Source organism: Cydia splendana, chromosome 4 (assembly GCF_910591565.1).
Source record: "Cydia splendana chromosome 4, ilCydSple1.2, whole genome shotgun sequence".
Taxonomy (NCBI): domain Eukaryota; kingdom Metazoa; phylum Arthropoda; class Insecta; order Lepidoptera; family Tortricidae; genus Cydia; species Cydia splendana.
In genome coordinates this window covers 24,191,737-24,208,777 of record NC_085963.1, presented here as the reverse complement: position 1 = coordinate 24,208,777, position 17,041 = coordinate 24,191,737, and positions in this window count along the sequence as shown.

Here is a 17,041-nt window from a genome sequence, read left to right as displayed (position 1 = left end):
CTAAATTCCAGAGAAACTAACAGAAAAATAATAGCCACGGAATAAAATGATAGATACAAATGTCCGCTCCACTTACCGCAATGTATTTCTCGTGTTCTCAGTTCGCATGTAACTCCGATAATATTACAATTACATAATGTACATTTTAGATGACCCAATTGTTAAAATAATACCAAGGTCCCCAGATGTAGGGTGAATGTGTTCTAGTCTACAATTAAATTGAAATTGATCGGGAATTATGTTCTGCTGGTTTTGAAATTGGGACGGCGTGATTAGATTATTCACTTTCATGTTTAATAATCGTTATGTTGGTATTTTTAATAGACTTTAATTTTCTTTTGTGTTTTTTTTATACTTAAACCAAATTGGCTACCAAATCTATTCAGATTTTCGGCCGACAAGGAATGTTCGAATAGGTACGTTTCGCGCATGAAAATTGTTGCTCGTTTGCTTCCTCGTAAATGAAATAAAAATCAGAATTTCTTGTTTCCATTAAATCCAATTTTGATTAGTAATGCAATCTCGAAATCTAGGAATTATCACAAAAATATACTTATTGTAAACGCATGAATATTACTAATCATCATCATCATCATCATAATCATCCTCTTTAATTCATTTCTTTCACGTTGATCTACCTGTCGTCGCTCCGCCTAGAAACTATCCTTACCTTAACTCTATTTTAGTAAGAGAATGACGTTAATTAGTCAATCTTCTTCTTTGCCTGGCCCTTTCCCATTTTATTTGGGGTCGGCCCTCCGTATCGTGCGTCTCTAGGTAGCTCGGTCCTGGGTCGTCTGTTTGTTGACTTGGGCTTCTTTGAGGTTCTTATTTACTACGGACGTCCATGTGATTTCGGGGTCTTGCTCGTCCTCGGGGTTTAGTTTCGATATCTAGCACTTTTCTGGTCATGTGGTCGGATGGTCGCCTCAATGGTTAATTAGTCAATATCACTTCAATAAAATTAAAGTCCAGTATTAAGTCAAACAATGTGTTAAAGATTTCTAATCAAATCTCAACAAAATGGGGCTCACAATTTAGCGCAAAATATATTAAATTTAGGTAGGTAGGTATCCAAGAAATTTATTGCCCTCTCGAGAAAATCATTTGTTTAGAGCGTGCAAATAAAAATAATCGTATGTATCATCCCGGTCATCGTCCCGTTTTCGCAAAAACAGTACACGATCATTCATCCAACGACACCATTTTACAATGAGCCGTCATATATGACACTTCCTAACGTCAACACTTTTCACTACCCATCGGTGAATCCTATGTCTTTAGTAATAAGGTTTAAGAATGATCAGTCAACAGTGTTCACGACAAGACATTTTGTTTGAAGACTTCGGTGATATGGAGGTGAGAGGGGTCAGAGTAAAATGGTGGGTGGTTCTACGAAATTCTGAAGTGGATTAGCTTTCTGGACACGCCGTGACGCCCACTTCAGCTAATGTCGGATGTGCAATTACCCTGATCTGGCCCAAATTGTCTAGACGGGTATTTTGGTATTTTCGACATGGAGTTTTTTTCACCCGTCGTTGCGATGATTTTATAATATAAGAAAAGCTAAATGTGAAGACCCTTAGGACGGCGATAACATAATTTATAGATATTTATGATCCTTCTTAAATAGTACAGTCACCTGCAATAATATGTTACACAACGAAGGCAGCAAAAATATCTGACACGATCTTACTTGTAGAGCCATAAGAGCGTGTCACATATTTTTGCGGCCTTCGAAGAGTTACATATTATTGCAGGTGACTATACCTAATTACCTAATTTCTTAATACTAAATTGATTCAGGTATACCCAAAACAAACTTACTCTTACTTAGATTCAAGACTCAAAATATTATTTTTATTGCTATTTAAATAAAGCACTAGCACAAACACTTTTAGATGATTTAAAAAGACGCATTTCATTTATTTCAGAAATTGAAACACAAGTAGTACATTTAATATCGTCTTTTAGACAATTATTACTATTCTTCGACTACGACTTCAACTGCGTAGAAATCGTTAAGAATCGCATTTTCAATAGGGGTTGTATTTCAAAACTTCCTTTTATATGTTCTAGGTATTATTTTTCATATAACGAATCCCAAGTACCTTCGATGGTTTGGGATGTGCGTTGCCTGTCAGTTTATATATAACGCGACTGTATTATTTACATTTATAATATTTTCTCTCGCTGTCCATAACCTACACCTCTAAATCAAATCATTTATCGCTTGTATCTAGTCCAAGCTTATCGGCTATTTCGAACATTCTGCGAATATATCTTAATATTTGCGACTCATTTTATTTCTAATAAAAATAACCTGTCATTTGTTTTTATGACAAGTATAATACGGTTTTTTAAGCAGTTATTCATACCTATTTACATCAACTTCAGTGTGCTATTGTGTCTTAAAAATATCTATAATAAAGTTGTCCTTATCATTTTTACAACAATGAAAATTTTTAGTTTAATCGTTAACAAATCATTTCTTAATGAAAATGTAAGATTTTTAATTGGTATAGTTGGTACCTATATGAAAATGACTTGCGTAACTCATTGCAAAATATTTTATAGTATTATGGTTCTAAAAAAATGTAGTGCACATAACAAAAATGTGAAAAAAATTACAAGTTGCGATCTGGAGCCTGATTATTTAACATTTGGTTTTGACTACAACTATGACAACAACTATGGTTTTTTCACGCCACTGTTCGGAAATGTGGCAATAGATGGTCTAAAACCAAGCTGGAAAGTAGGCAATAGCTGTAGCACCTGAACCACCACTACTACAATGTTTCATTGTTATCATCATCTGTCATTGGTGACAGTTCGCTACAGCAATGAGTATCATTTAAAACATAAAAATCAATAAAAGGTCTTTATTGGCGCAACCTTTTCCTTCAAAAATAAAATTAGGATATTTATAGGACCAATTTCTTGTTAAAAAAAAAAAGAAATGTCAAAACCATTCATTCATTCAGTCAGTTCATTCGATTCACGCTTAAGGCGTTTTTTACTTTTGTAGCTGTTTGTGGTTTTTTAGCAAAAACGCTTCTAAGTTTAGAGTCGGTTTGAAGCAAACAACAGAAAAACGCCTCTTAAAAGTGATAAAAAAAGTAAAAAAGGCGGGATCGGAAAATACTCACTGAATTGGATAGTGTAAATTGCGTTTGACTAAAAAATAGAAGAAACACGAAGCTACGCTCGCTATAAAATGAGTTTTTCTAGTGAAGAAAATTATATTGTTACGCTGACGCCTACCGAAATTCAAGAGACAGCACAGGCAGTGGCTAGTAATTTGCTACCAGAAGGCAGTGGCTAGTAATTTTCTACCAGAGAAATCGCGAGTACTTATAGTTATGCAAATGTTTTCTTATTTCCTCGCAGTAGTCGTGAAAAGCACTATGTAATGCCTCGGCCGTAAACGCTAAAGATGGACTCGTATTATTCGAGGGCCTCCACTAACGTGTCGGCCCTCAAAACTCACTCGTCCATCTTTTAGCGGTTTTCCGTCCTCTCCTACAATGTACTAATATGATCTTGCTTTGATGCGACCTTAAATATATCTTACGTTAATTTTCGAATAAAGTGAAATCCGTGCGTGAGTTCTGCGCAAATTACGAAGACAATCGTCAAAGTCGCATCAAAACCAGTTAAAATCCATAACAAATGGTTAAATTTTAATAGATCTCCTGATCTACATCATAACATAGCCACAACACGATTAAATTCCACTTTTCAATAACGACAAGCCTTGAGTGTTTTACGAGCATTTAAACACAATAAACCGACCAGTTTACGCCGTTGACTTTTTACACTGCCGACGGTGACCTCTTTAAATCAATTTTGTAATAGCTATCAGGGCTCCGTCTGAAAAGCAGTATCGTAAATTGTGCCGAGTTCATAAATTAGGAGAGCTGAGTTCTTCGCCAAGAGGTATTTTGTCCAACAAGACCGAAGTGATCCTATAAGTGCTTCGTAAACAAAGTTTTGTACGAAGCACAAAAAATGACCAAAAGCAATGATACAACACTTTAAAACTCTCGCGTTTTGTACACATATTTAATTACACAACGGGTAGCTGAAATTTCTTTGTCTACCCCGAACATTTTAAACTAATTTCGGGTAGTTTAGTGTTGTTTTATTTATATCTCCGTTGACATTTGCTGCGACGTCAGTCTTTCCGTGACCACAGTTGGTGCAACTCAGCTGAAACATCGGAATTTAAGGTAAAAACAATGAAATTATATCGCGGTAGAGCCGTTTGTGTAATTAAATATGAGCAATGATACAATTGTAGATTTACGCCTTTTCGTATAGCATTGTCATTTACAGTGCACGTCAGATATTTCTTCGGCTTTATGTACATGTTTATACCTACGAAGGTCACAAAGTTTAAGTAGGACCTATAGAAAAACTCGTCACTCGTCGGTATGCTGAATTGCTGATCAATTGATCATTTTGAGATCTCTATTTCACTTGACAGCATTATCTTCATATATTATTTTTCTGGTCTGCTTCAAACATTATAAAATTTATAAACTTAGCGAAAACATAGAATAAAAGCCCTGTGAAATTGCTGTCGGTTGTCGTTCAAATACTACCCCACTAAGACGATTGGTGAGGTTGTTGCGTAATTAATATATAGTAGGATTAAAACGTAGTTAAATTATTTACTTAATTTTGAGTTACAAATAAAAAAAAATTGCACCCAGCCAAACCTTTTAGTCAGAGAGTGCTCGTCAACATTGTAACATCTCACCAATCGTCCAAGATAAGTGGTGACCTAATAAATTACATTTACTTACATTTAGCATTACTTTCAGCTTTTCCCAAATAACTAACCTAAATTAAAATCAACGTCAAAGCGAATGACAACATTCAATAAACTAACCCGATTCCACATATCGATGCTGAAATTAAATGTTTTCAGTAATAAAATCATAATTCCAATATGGCTGACTTAACCTAAAAAATGTGTTTTAAATTGACGCCAAACGACTGACGGTCCGAATCGGGCGTGCGAAATTTATGCGTTCCTTTTGATGCCTTGATCAGTGAAGGCTGGTCAAGGAATTAACCTTCGAGCAACACGGAAGGGAGGCGGCATTCGCACTATTTCCCCTCTGCCTAGGTACAAGATCAACTGATCTAGCGCGGGTAATAAAACTAGTTGCGCTCTGATTTTTCACTAGACCGAGTCCAGACGCGCGCGTGAACACAGCAGCAGAAAAAATGCCTAATAGTTCGGTTTTTTGTCGTAAAAAGAGGTCGGAGACATCAAATTTAGAAAAAGGAGGTGTTACATTTCACATGTAATATTTTTTTTACATATTATACGTTTAATTACATTTAAACACAATTATTATATTTTAGTCTCATGTAATTGTTGGATTTATCGATTTTGCTCGCCCAGTACAAATAGTGTAGTAAATAAAGGTAGTGGACCCCGCAGTAATTCCTCAGCCAGAAAAAACTTTACAGTATGATAAAGTATCAATAAATAAAAAGTATTGTATAAATTTCCAAAGAATAATAATAATAGAATTAAAGTAAATACCTAAAGTCTTAAATCGTTAATATCTTTTTACGGAAAAATGCTCCGTTCAAACTTTCTTAACCAGACATATTCATGTAACGTATTGCAACAATATATTAAATATCAAAAAAATATCCCAGCAAAAATACCAGTATTAATAAAATAAAATTTTTTGGCGTGTCTTGGACCGCAAAATTGCTCAGTCTAATTTTTTCACTGGAATGCCATTTTATTGCCGTTTTATACCTACAAAATGAAAATATAAAAATTTTCCACTCTCAGTTTTTAATAGTTTTATAATACATACATTTCGATACGCATTTTTTTTGGATTTTTTACCCACTGCGCCAAATTATATTCTAAGATCATATAAGAAGAAAAAAATGACAGAGCAATTTTCCGATGAAAATGAGCGTCAAAAAAAGGAAGTATCATAAAAAAATATTCTCATGTTTGACAAAACTTTTAGATTTTTTTCTAGTATCACATACTGATACAAATAACTTATTTTGTAAAATAATTTTGGACTGAGGAATTACTCGGTTCAATATATAATCAGATTTGTGTTTTTACCTAACTTAGGAGTGTTTTTTTTTTGGATATTTATAATGTTAGTCTCGGCTCATACTATACAATAACCAAGCTAAATTCCATCGACTGAGAAATTAATGCATGGGTCTCCATACAACAACTTGCTTCATTTACTACACTAATCGGTCGAGCGACAAATCCGACTTCTCATCTGTCAGAATACAATAAAATACTTCGACAAAAATGTGTTAGTATGCGTGTTGTGACACTTGTGACTCGTCCGTACACAAAAAGAGATCGAGGTTTGCAAGATTTGTCTTTGACGTTTGTCATTTTCTATGTATTTGTGTCGTCATTACAGATTGGATTTTGTATGTAAGTGTGTGAGAAGTGCGACTGTGTGCACCTTTTCCCCGCAAAAAATGGCAGAAAGATTTGTACGGTAAGATATCGCTTGGGCCCCTCCCTTCCGATGTGTGTGTGGAAGCCGGTGTTGCTCGAAGGGCTGACTTAACCTAAAAAATGTGTTTTAAATTGGCGCCAAACGACTGACGGTCCGAATCGGGCGTGCGAAATTTATGTGTTCCTTTTGATGCCTTGATCAGTGAAGGCTGGTCAAGGAATTAACATGTATTGTGTATGACTGGAAAGCGCAGTCTTGAAAAACGAGACATAAAAACAATATATGCATCCCTTTCTAGCAAGGTTCAGTCTAGTGATCTAGTGATTTATATTGCTACTAGTGCTTCACACAATTCACGACATCACGACGGATCCAAGCAGTAATGAAGGCACACTTTATTAGCAAGCGAGAAAGAGAACGTTACATAATTATGTGTTACGGAGGGACAACAGTAGGTATTCGTTTCATCTTCCTTTCTAATACCGACACATTCGTATGTTTTTCTCAAGTCTTCCCTTCCCGGCTGTTTCATGCCGAATTTTAGTCCGTTTTCCGTTTCATTTTGTCCGTTTGGTTTTTTTCACAATTGTGCAAGAAAAATAGAAATTTGTACTATGTAAATTAAATTCATACAATATCCATTTTGTCACTGCATTAACTTAATTTCAATTTTCAGAATTTTTCCAAAGGGTAAAAACGGGACCCTATTACTAAGACTCCAATGTCCGTCTGTCCGTCTGTCTGTCTGTCACCAGGCTGTATCTCATGAACCGTGATAGCTAGACAGTTGACAGATGATATATTTCTTATTATAACAACAAATAGGTACTAAAAAGTACGGAACCCTCGGATTCCGACTCGCACTTGTCCGGTTTTTTTGGTTGTATATTTGCTATGGTTTAGAAAGAGCACATTCCAGCACTGGAACTTGCTAATTCCATGTATTCAGTCTTTAGTCCTGGACAGGCAGATCTAGAGCATTGCTTAATGGGTAGTAAATGAGACAGAAGATTTACGGCCGGTACAAAGGTCCGCAAATGAGATCGGGAGCCATTAATCTGGATTACCGTCTTCGCTCAAGTCGAAATAAAACTATGTAAACGCATTACATCTCAGATAATTAATTTAAAATACATCCCGACGTTTCGGATCCTTTACAACGTTCGTGATTCGTGGTCAACGGGAGATTCCCGTTCTCCTTTCTACATTTGAAATTGGCCAAGCAAGATGGACCATATGGGTACTGTCACGTGCACATATAAATCCGCAATTAGCGATGTAGTATACACATTAATATGTTCTACACCCATTAGCTCGTCATTTAGCCAAAAAAACTACAAAATTGTATAAATAGTAGTAATATAGCACAAAAAACTGTCGGTACTAATTCTTAAATATCACTTTCAGAATATTGGCCAAGATGGTCCATATGGGTGCTGTCACTCTCCCAAATCAGTTCTAATCCGCGATTAGCGATGTAGTACACGAATTAGTTTGGTTTACACCCATTAGCTCGTGTCGGCCTACATTGTGTCTTCCGCATTGCGAATTAGCGAGATATAGCGGACCTATTTGGCATGGAAAGTGCTTTCGCGTTTGAGGATTTTTATATTTGCTAAGCCCCTAGTGGCTTCACGCTGAACCAGGATAGGTAAATTGATTGATTCTCTATCCGTTTTTAAGAGCCCATCAACGTGCACACTTGCGAGATTATTTAAATTTAACGAAAGATTTATTTACTGCCGCTTTGTAATGTATTTTGTATTTAAGTACCTTTTGAATACATCAGACTAGTTTTTATGTTGCTGGATTTGTCGATCTATGAACAAAAAAAACGGCCGTTTAACTTTGGACGCATAGATTGACGAATTCAGCAACATTAAAACTAGTTTGATGTATTCAAAAGGTACTTAAATACAAGATACAGTACATAGTGGCCTCCTTTTTTAAATATCTTTGGTTAAATTTAAATAATCACGATTATTTAGCAGTGGCGATAGTGTGCACGTTGATGGGCTCTTAACAAAAAATAACCGCCGCTACGCATCCTAACATCTACCTATGGTGGACAGTTGGACACGCCGTCTAAAACTGCCCAATTTTTAGTCCCCGCCGCAACTGTATTTTCGATGTCCGACCGATGTATCGGATTCGGCAGTTTTCGACATAAAATTTAAACATGCTTCAGCCGAAGATTTGGTTTCGGTCGAAACTAAAGCACATTCGGTTTTATACAATACCTAAGCACTGGAGTTAGTTCTTAAGTTTTAAAATTAACCACGCCGCTATCTAATTCGTACGTTCCATTTACCCAACTCAAAATAAATCCCCCGCATGTAAACAAAGCTTGTAATTAGTTCAAACAGCTGGAAATCTTACTTTGTTGGCTCCGTTCATTGTTGTTTTATGTATTTTGTCAAAACACGATAACATATTTATGTACACATCTTAACCTCGTAAGGCGTGACCTGTTTTTAGTCCAACCAGTGTACTAAAAGAGGACCGTTATTATATTTTTAAGATTGTGACCCCGAAATAAGGATATGTACTTTTTTCGTTTATCAAGTCAATGTCTCACAACGCTGGCCTTTTAATCCTCTACACATATATTTTATTTATCGTGTACATGTATTAAAAATACTTTTTTTCTCATATTAAGATCGAAAGAGCTTGAGATTTTGCGTAGAATTTACATAAAAGACATGCCTGACATTGACAAAATGAAACGAAATTTTGGACATTGTCTGAGAAATACAAATAGAATCAAACTTTTTAAGCACAGAACAGGATACGGCAAAAGAGACATCATGTACGAGAGAGCACAGAATGTACAATAACTTACAGGCCTATTCGGATTTCGAGCTAATCACAAGATCTTGAGACGATTTAGAGATCAACTAGATCTACATTAGATATCGACTAGATGTGACTTGGATATCTAAGTCATAACTTGTCGAAATCGTTCAAGAGGACCTCTAGAATCGCGGAAACGTCAAATTTGACATTTATCTATCTTACAAATATCTTTAAATTATCCGTATCGTAACTTGTTGAAGTCTAGTAGAAATCTAATTCATTTTCCGAATCGAGCCGTTACCTAGTGAAGTGAAATATTTATTGCAAATCATTAAAAATGTTTAAAACCAAGTTTAAAAATATATCACTGATATTACTAATAAGTCTAATAACGTACCCATATTAAACATCATCGATTAACTGGATATTGTAAACCACGCGTGAAATTTTTTATGAGTACCTAAACTGAAAATCGTAATTCGCGACCAAAAAAAGTAAGACAATGTTGCCACTTTTTACTGGCCGTCTTGTATTTATGTAAAAATAAGTAAATAAAAGTACTTTTTTAAATCGTAGAAGTAAAATACCAAAAAAAAATATCTTAGCGTGTTTATTTATAAAAAAGGAATTTCTATTTTACAAACAATGTATTGCAGTGGCAACATTGTCTTACTTTTTTTGGTCTTGAATTACGATTTTCAGTTTAGTTTAAGTGAACTTATGTTCTTTATGAGAATTATGAGTAATAAAAATCTTTAAACCCAAGTCCCAAACCTGAAACAAATTGTAGTGTACAACTGTTAATGAAACGACCCATATATTAAGTTTTAAACCACGATTTTCATATGACCTCGATGAAAAATCGTGTTTTTCACAACAACGCCTCCGGCTCACATAAAGCACTATCAAATCAATCCGGTTTCTTGTCCTACATTCGATATCAAAAGGAAGCCGGTGTAATATCAACATCCACTGTCTTATTCCAACCGCTCGACAATTATATATGCGCCAAAATCCTGTATTTTAGTTTTAATAATTACTTAATTAAATAGTTAATTACACAAACGGGTCTACCGCGATATAATTTCATTGTTTTTACCTTAAATTCCGACGTTTCAGCTGAGTTGCACCAGCTGTGGTGTGTGGTGGTGTGGTGGTGCAACTAAGCTGAAACGTCGGAATTTAAGGTAAAAACAATGAAATTATATCGCGGTAGACCCGTTTGTGTAATTAAATATGTGTAATTGTGTACATAACGCGAGAATAACACTCTCAATTCAATAATTAATTTGAATATATAATTTAATAATTAACTAAATAATCTGAAGGATATCTAGTAGTATGATGCATGGAATGGAAAGATTTACACGCTTTTGGTAAGCTTCCGTAGCTCAGCCGGGCTAGCACATGATTGGCGCGACGGTATCTCGCCTGCGAGATAGACTACCCGTCCCTCTTTAATTAATACAGTTATAAAAAGACGGGTAGTCTATCTCGCGGGCGAGATACTGTCGCGCCCCTCATGTGCTAGGCCTACAGTTAGTTAAGAGCGACCGGACTGGTGTTCCGAAAGGTCGCAAGTTCGAGTCTTACCGGAAGCGGTAAATTTTACAATTTTTCCTTTTATATAAATAAAATATCAAGAATTATACAACTGAACTGCGATGTACATAACCCTGAGACCAACAAGTAACAGGGCTATAACCGCGAAAACCGAAGTTCGCAAATTGCGGACATTTTTCTCTGTCAGTCTTATTACGCCTTTCGAATTTCGGTTTTCGCGGTAGCCTCAGGTCACGTTACACTGGTCACAGCTCTCTACTCGCTGCGTCTGCGCACCGCCCATCGCACACGTTGCGTAAAGGGCGCGCTAGACGCACGCACATCCGCTTTTTTATGGTTGTTTAATAAGCTTTTAACCTTACTTCATATTCATAGGTATCTGTTTGGGCAAGATATCTTCGTAAACCTATTTTGTATTTGAAGGTTTAACAAATAGGCCGACTCGACTGATATAACATAAACATATGTAATAAGTTGGTTCTAAGGCTCATGTTCACATGTTTTTATGCGATAGGCAACAGACAATTAGATTGGCTGTAGGGCTTTCGAATTCCCTACAAAAGTATCATTGCCGGTGTCATTGTTTACTGGTTTTCCTTATTCGCATCCAAAAAAGCATTAGGTACTCTCCCTTCTCCCACCGCCGGATACTTAATATGTGCGAATATCGGATAATATGTAATTATTGAATTATGCTTCTTTTCTTACATGTTACTTTAGGATTTAGCTAAACCTATATTTAAAGGTTTTTTTTTTTGAAAATCTGAGAGTATGTCAACACGGTCAAAGAATTCACAAAATTTTAAAAATAATCGCCTATTGTGTTCCTAAATTAACCCAAAACAAACGGTCAGCCACTTCAAATCAAGCCCAACTCAGCATTTAAATAATAAATTGCGTAACTCTGGTATGCGAATGTCATATTTCTACGCGGCGCCCCTTTCCCAGTACACTTGATTTACTGTGATAGCTGAAATTCAGAGAATTCAGGACTTTTATTCCCTTTCAGCGAACTTTTCGTGTCTGAAACCATTTTAGTAAGACCTTGAGATTCGTAAAAACTGCATTTAATCAAAGTTCACTTTAGTTTTGGTCCACTGAAGAAAACTGAATACTTCGCGATGACAGTTATATAGTGCAGAACTATGATGATCACACTTTCAACGCCTGTCACAGTTGCCGTTGCATTATGGACGGTAGAGGTAAGGAAATCAATCTCCAGGCGGCTTAGCACGGTCGCGTTTTTATCCCTTGTCACCATGCCTGTCACGTTCTAACAAGTATGTAAGTGCGAAAGGGACGCGCATAGTGATAGTCGATAAAAATGGAACCGTGCTGAGCCCGCAGGTATCAAAAAGTGTCCGTGAAAAATTAGGTGGCGCCACAATACCTAGAATATTTGATAAACAATAGGTACACTCCTTTTTTGGGCAGCCGTGTAAAAATTACAAATCCTTGACAGCGCACTTCACTCCGTCAATAACTCTTACGTTCTTATCAACTCTTGCGCTACTCTGGAGATATTTGGAACAGAGTTTCAACAGCTGTGGTCACGGAAAGAACAAAAAAGGTATAAACAATGAAATTATATCGCGGTAGACCCGTTTGTGTAATTAAATATGTGTACAAAACACGAGAGTTTAAAGTTTTATATTTGGAACTGTTATTTACTGCTGACAGCTGGACACTTTTGCAAATATTCTCCCATAAAAGACTCCCTTACCTTTACCCTCCATACGTTACATTTAAACAATGTTAGTGTGAGAGTAACGCATGACACTAGAAACGATGAAATTGCAACCATTATATGGCCGGCAGCTTTTGATAGAAGATTGATAGTTTAATAACATTGAAGTCGGTCAATGTGTTGTTTTTTTGTAAATCATTGGTTTTATTATGTTAATTACATGTTCTAGTTTTGTTAATAATGTATGTATGTACTTGTGAGAAAACTTATGGGTACGTTGATCTCGTTTGCGAATTGAAGTAACTACTGACGGAAAGTTTCTAAAACTGCGATATTTTCACATGAATTAATTTCAGACACTTTTTTTATTTTTTGTACGGGAATCGAAATTTTCCATTTTCAAAATCAGATTTTCCTTTATTTTGATGTGATTTTTTTTCCTGTTATATCCGAGAACTTTTCCTTTGCAGAGCAGAAAGCTCATTAACCTTTTACCAGGCTAAGGGATATTTAATTCCCACATACGGCGCTTCAAACATAATTAGGTATGTTCTATTTTCGACGAGTAGGACTGACATTCGATTGTCATTTTTGAAATGTCAGCCTGGTAAAGGGTTAAGAGAAGAAATATCGTATTGCTTGTATGGTATATGCCTCTAGATCAAAAATGTTATTTAGTAGCGTATCATACGGCCGGTCGATGTAGAAATCGAAATCCATTGCGGACTGCAGAGGCCTTTGTCAGAGTCTTTTGACTCGCATATTGAGTAAAATATTGCTATTAAAAAAGATGATATATACTATGACTATAACTATTTTAGTACCCGACATATCCAATGCAATACACTGTTGCAAAAGAAAATCTCAGCTAAAAGCTAATGTAGCTATTGAACTCGAGGTTGTTGACTTCTATCTAGGGTTGTCACTCAAAAATAAAATATCTAAACTCTATATAGATAGTTAAATAAATAAAGGTGTACCCTTATTTTACCGCCAATTTTTTTGCAGAATATTGTTATACAGAAAATTATTCATAGAATAATCGAATCGCACATTTTCTTCGATTATTCATTTCAAAGAAATTTATTTTGTAACTTGATTAAAATTCAGAATATTTATTCAAAGATTTTTAAATAAAATAAAAGACTGACTGTAGAATTATTATTCATTGAATATTATTTGTGTTACACTACAGTCCCCAGAATATTAATTTCAACAATAAAATTATTATTTTACTAAATTACCTTTCACATACTCGTAGTATTATCTATTGAAATTGCGAAAACAGGTGATTAGGTTACTTTAGAACTGCAACCTCTTAGAAAAGGAACCCTTGCTGGAAAAATGGGTTAGGTTAGGTTAGAACTGCGACCCCCAAGATAACGAACTGTTGCCAGAAAAGTGGGTTAGGTTAGAACTGCGACCCCCAAGAAAATGAACTGTTGCCAGAAAAATGGGTTAGGCTAGAACGGAAACCCCTAAAAACGAATTCCTTCCAGAGAAGCAGATTGCGTTAAATTAACGACTAAATAAATAAAATTCGACTAAATGACTATTCTGTATATTAAATTTTTGTGAACCGTATTTATAAGAAGTGACTTTCGATGATTCTGTGAAATGAAATTACATGAACAAATTGTTCTTGAAACAAAACTAATGTTTAAAATTGTTGGTGAAACATAATTATCCGAACTAAAATAATTTGAAGTAAATATTCTATGTAAAGATTATTTTGCGATTTGAAATTACTTGAAAATTTTTCTGTGAAACGAAAATCTGCAGAAAAATTGACGGCAAAATAAAGGTAAACCGTTCCTTACAATGTCATTCCTGCTGATAATTGTATGTAGGTACATTGTACCTAAGATAAGATTTTTTCTTCTTATCTATTTTACTTTCTTACTTTTGCAAACAAGCATTAGCTTTAAGGAAGTCAACAGAAAACAGTTAAACTCATTCTAAAATAGACACTATTTTACAAGTTGACATTTACGAGTGTACGAGAATGTTTAAGCATGAATCATGTCACACTGAAAGGGCAAATATTTGTGCGATGGCCACTGACTTCCCGAGTCGTTTGGAATGGAAAACGTTTATTGACAAATATTTATGACTATTTAAATATCGCCAGTTCTGGCTGTGTTTCAAATTATACCTATTTATGTATATTATCGGAGTTATTAGGACTCACGGCATATACAACATGTCTGAAATTAATCACGGATTCCTAACAATATTACCTAAGAGTTAATTAATATATTTAAATAAAAAGATCCGCCCGCGATTTCATTATTTTCTCCCCTTAGGTGCTTTTCATTTTTTAGTGGAGTTTAATAACTTTTGAAGAATACTTGTTCGAAATCTCAACGGTTTTTTTTATATATGTACCGTAAAACGGGGTGAGTAGGTTTCGCGGGGAGCTATGGGTTATGAATGGGGAGAGAAGGATTGAGAGGGGGGTGAGGTGGGTTTTTAAGGCTACTGCTACAAAAATAATGTACCTATTCCAATTTAAAATGATATTCATAATAAAAAAAATCGATCCAACAATCTTACAAAATCACCTTTGTATGAAAAACCCCCTCACCCCAAATACGAGGCACTACGGGGTGAGGTGGGTTTTCCTCTTTATCGTCAAAGTTATGAAATGGAACTACCCAAAATAAAATACAAACTAAAATACAAACGTCCGAACCACTTGTTACATACACCATTCAGTTTTCACATGTAAAAATAAAATCTTATCGAGGTTTGAAAGTCAAATTTCACCCAACTCACCCCATTTTACGGTACACGCGTATTATTGTGAAATATAATTTCCAATTTCGCCAATCTATTTTAGTTATAACTATGATCTTTTTTACCTTGTTAAGCGTTGCAGAGACAAAGTGTCCGATGTAGCCCTAATAAACCTCACACAGAAATTATAATACAGCGACAAATCTAATTATAAACTTATGACGTAGTTTAACTTGCCCTACATTTTCATCATTAATTAAAGTGACAACCCTAATTCTGGAGTGACGTCACAAGTTTGATGAGCGCTAAAAGCTTCCGCGTGTCGAAGCGACGGAAGCGTTGGTTCGACTTCGTTTTTGATGATCGGTGACCACAGACGACGCCCACTAGATGGTGTGTAAAACTCACGCATAGCACGCGTGCAACTTTGCTCCCAATCAATTTTTTTATAAAACTTCAAAAAGACAAAGCCCATCATCATCATTTTCGTCTATTTCAGACGATTTATGGTGTAACACTGGGAAGACCGTTTATGTTGGCCGTAAAACGCTGGTGTGGGTTTAGTAGGTAATGGTAAGCTCTTCCTCCTCTTTCTCAATCGAAGATCCTGTAGCCCTGGAGTTGTGGATTTAGTTTTTGAATTACATTTATTAATTAACACTGACAAATGCGACTGCAAACCGGAAAAAGCAGCAGGAAAAGCCCCACCACAAGATGGTCCAACGATCTGGTTAAAGTCGGGGGAGCCGATGGATGAGAGCGGCGCAAGACCGGTCGTTGTGGTGATCCCTGGGGAAGGCCTACGGCCAGCAGTGGACGTCGTCGTCTTTCGGCCGATATTATGACTGAAAAATGCAATTGAAAACTCTGCTCTCCTAAGCCGAATCTCAAAAACAAATGATTTTGAAAATGGAATTCTCAGTAATAGAAACTAAAGTATAAGTTAGCAATGAATTCTCTTTTGAGGTAGCGCTCTTTGGCTTAACTTTCGCGTTTTGAACACATATTAACTCACATTTATAGACGGGTCTATCGCGAATTTATTTTATTCCCTACCTTTATTTACCGACGTTTCAACACAGGTTTCACTGGTGATCGCGGCTAACTGATGTCCCAGCAAAAAAAAAGTACTTAGGCATATTATGCACCTAATACAGAATCTAAGACATGGTGCTCTATACCGTTGACGCATATGTGTCGCTGTCTGAATGGCAGTTCCCGATTTGTTGGCGTGAAATAAAAGAAAGTGTTAATAAATATAAATGTGTGGGAAAAGTTGAGCGACCGACATTTTAGATGACGACAATATGTGTTCTGGACACTATCCCAAGTTTTTGCTGTCACAATGATTGCCACCCTCAATTTTAAGCAATAGAGGTAGCAAATCGGCTGTCAACTATGACAATTGGGATGTCAACTTTAAGCCAAGTCAAGGACGTAAAGGGGCCCACAGATTACCAGTTCGCCGGATGATATCCGCCTGTCAGTTAAATGCAAAAGGTGATAGTTCCGAACACTGACAGTCTTATATCGTCCGGCGAACTGGGAATCTGTGAGCCCCGTTAAATTTGGGGTTTAATAAGTGGGGTAAAATATTCAAAATTTCAGCAAATCCTTTCTAGCTAGTTTTGATGACTATGTCACGGCTCGCTCGGTTTGGTATTAGGTAAGCAGCCTAATATACACTATTTATTACGAAATAAAATCATCTTTAACCCCGATGCAATATGAGAGGTGTTAGTCTAACATGTGACATTTGTGTGTCTATTTGTGACATCGT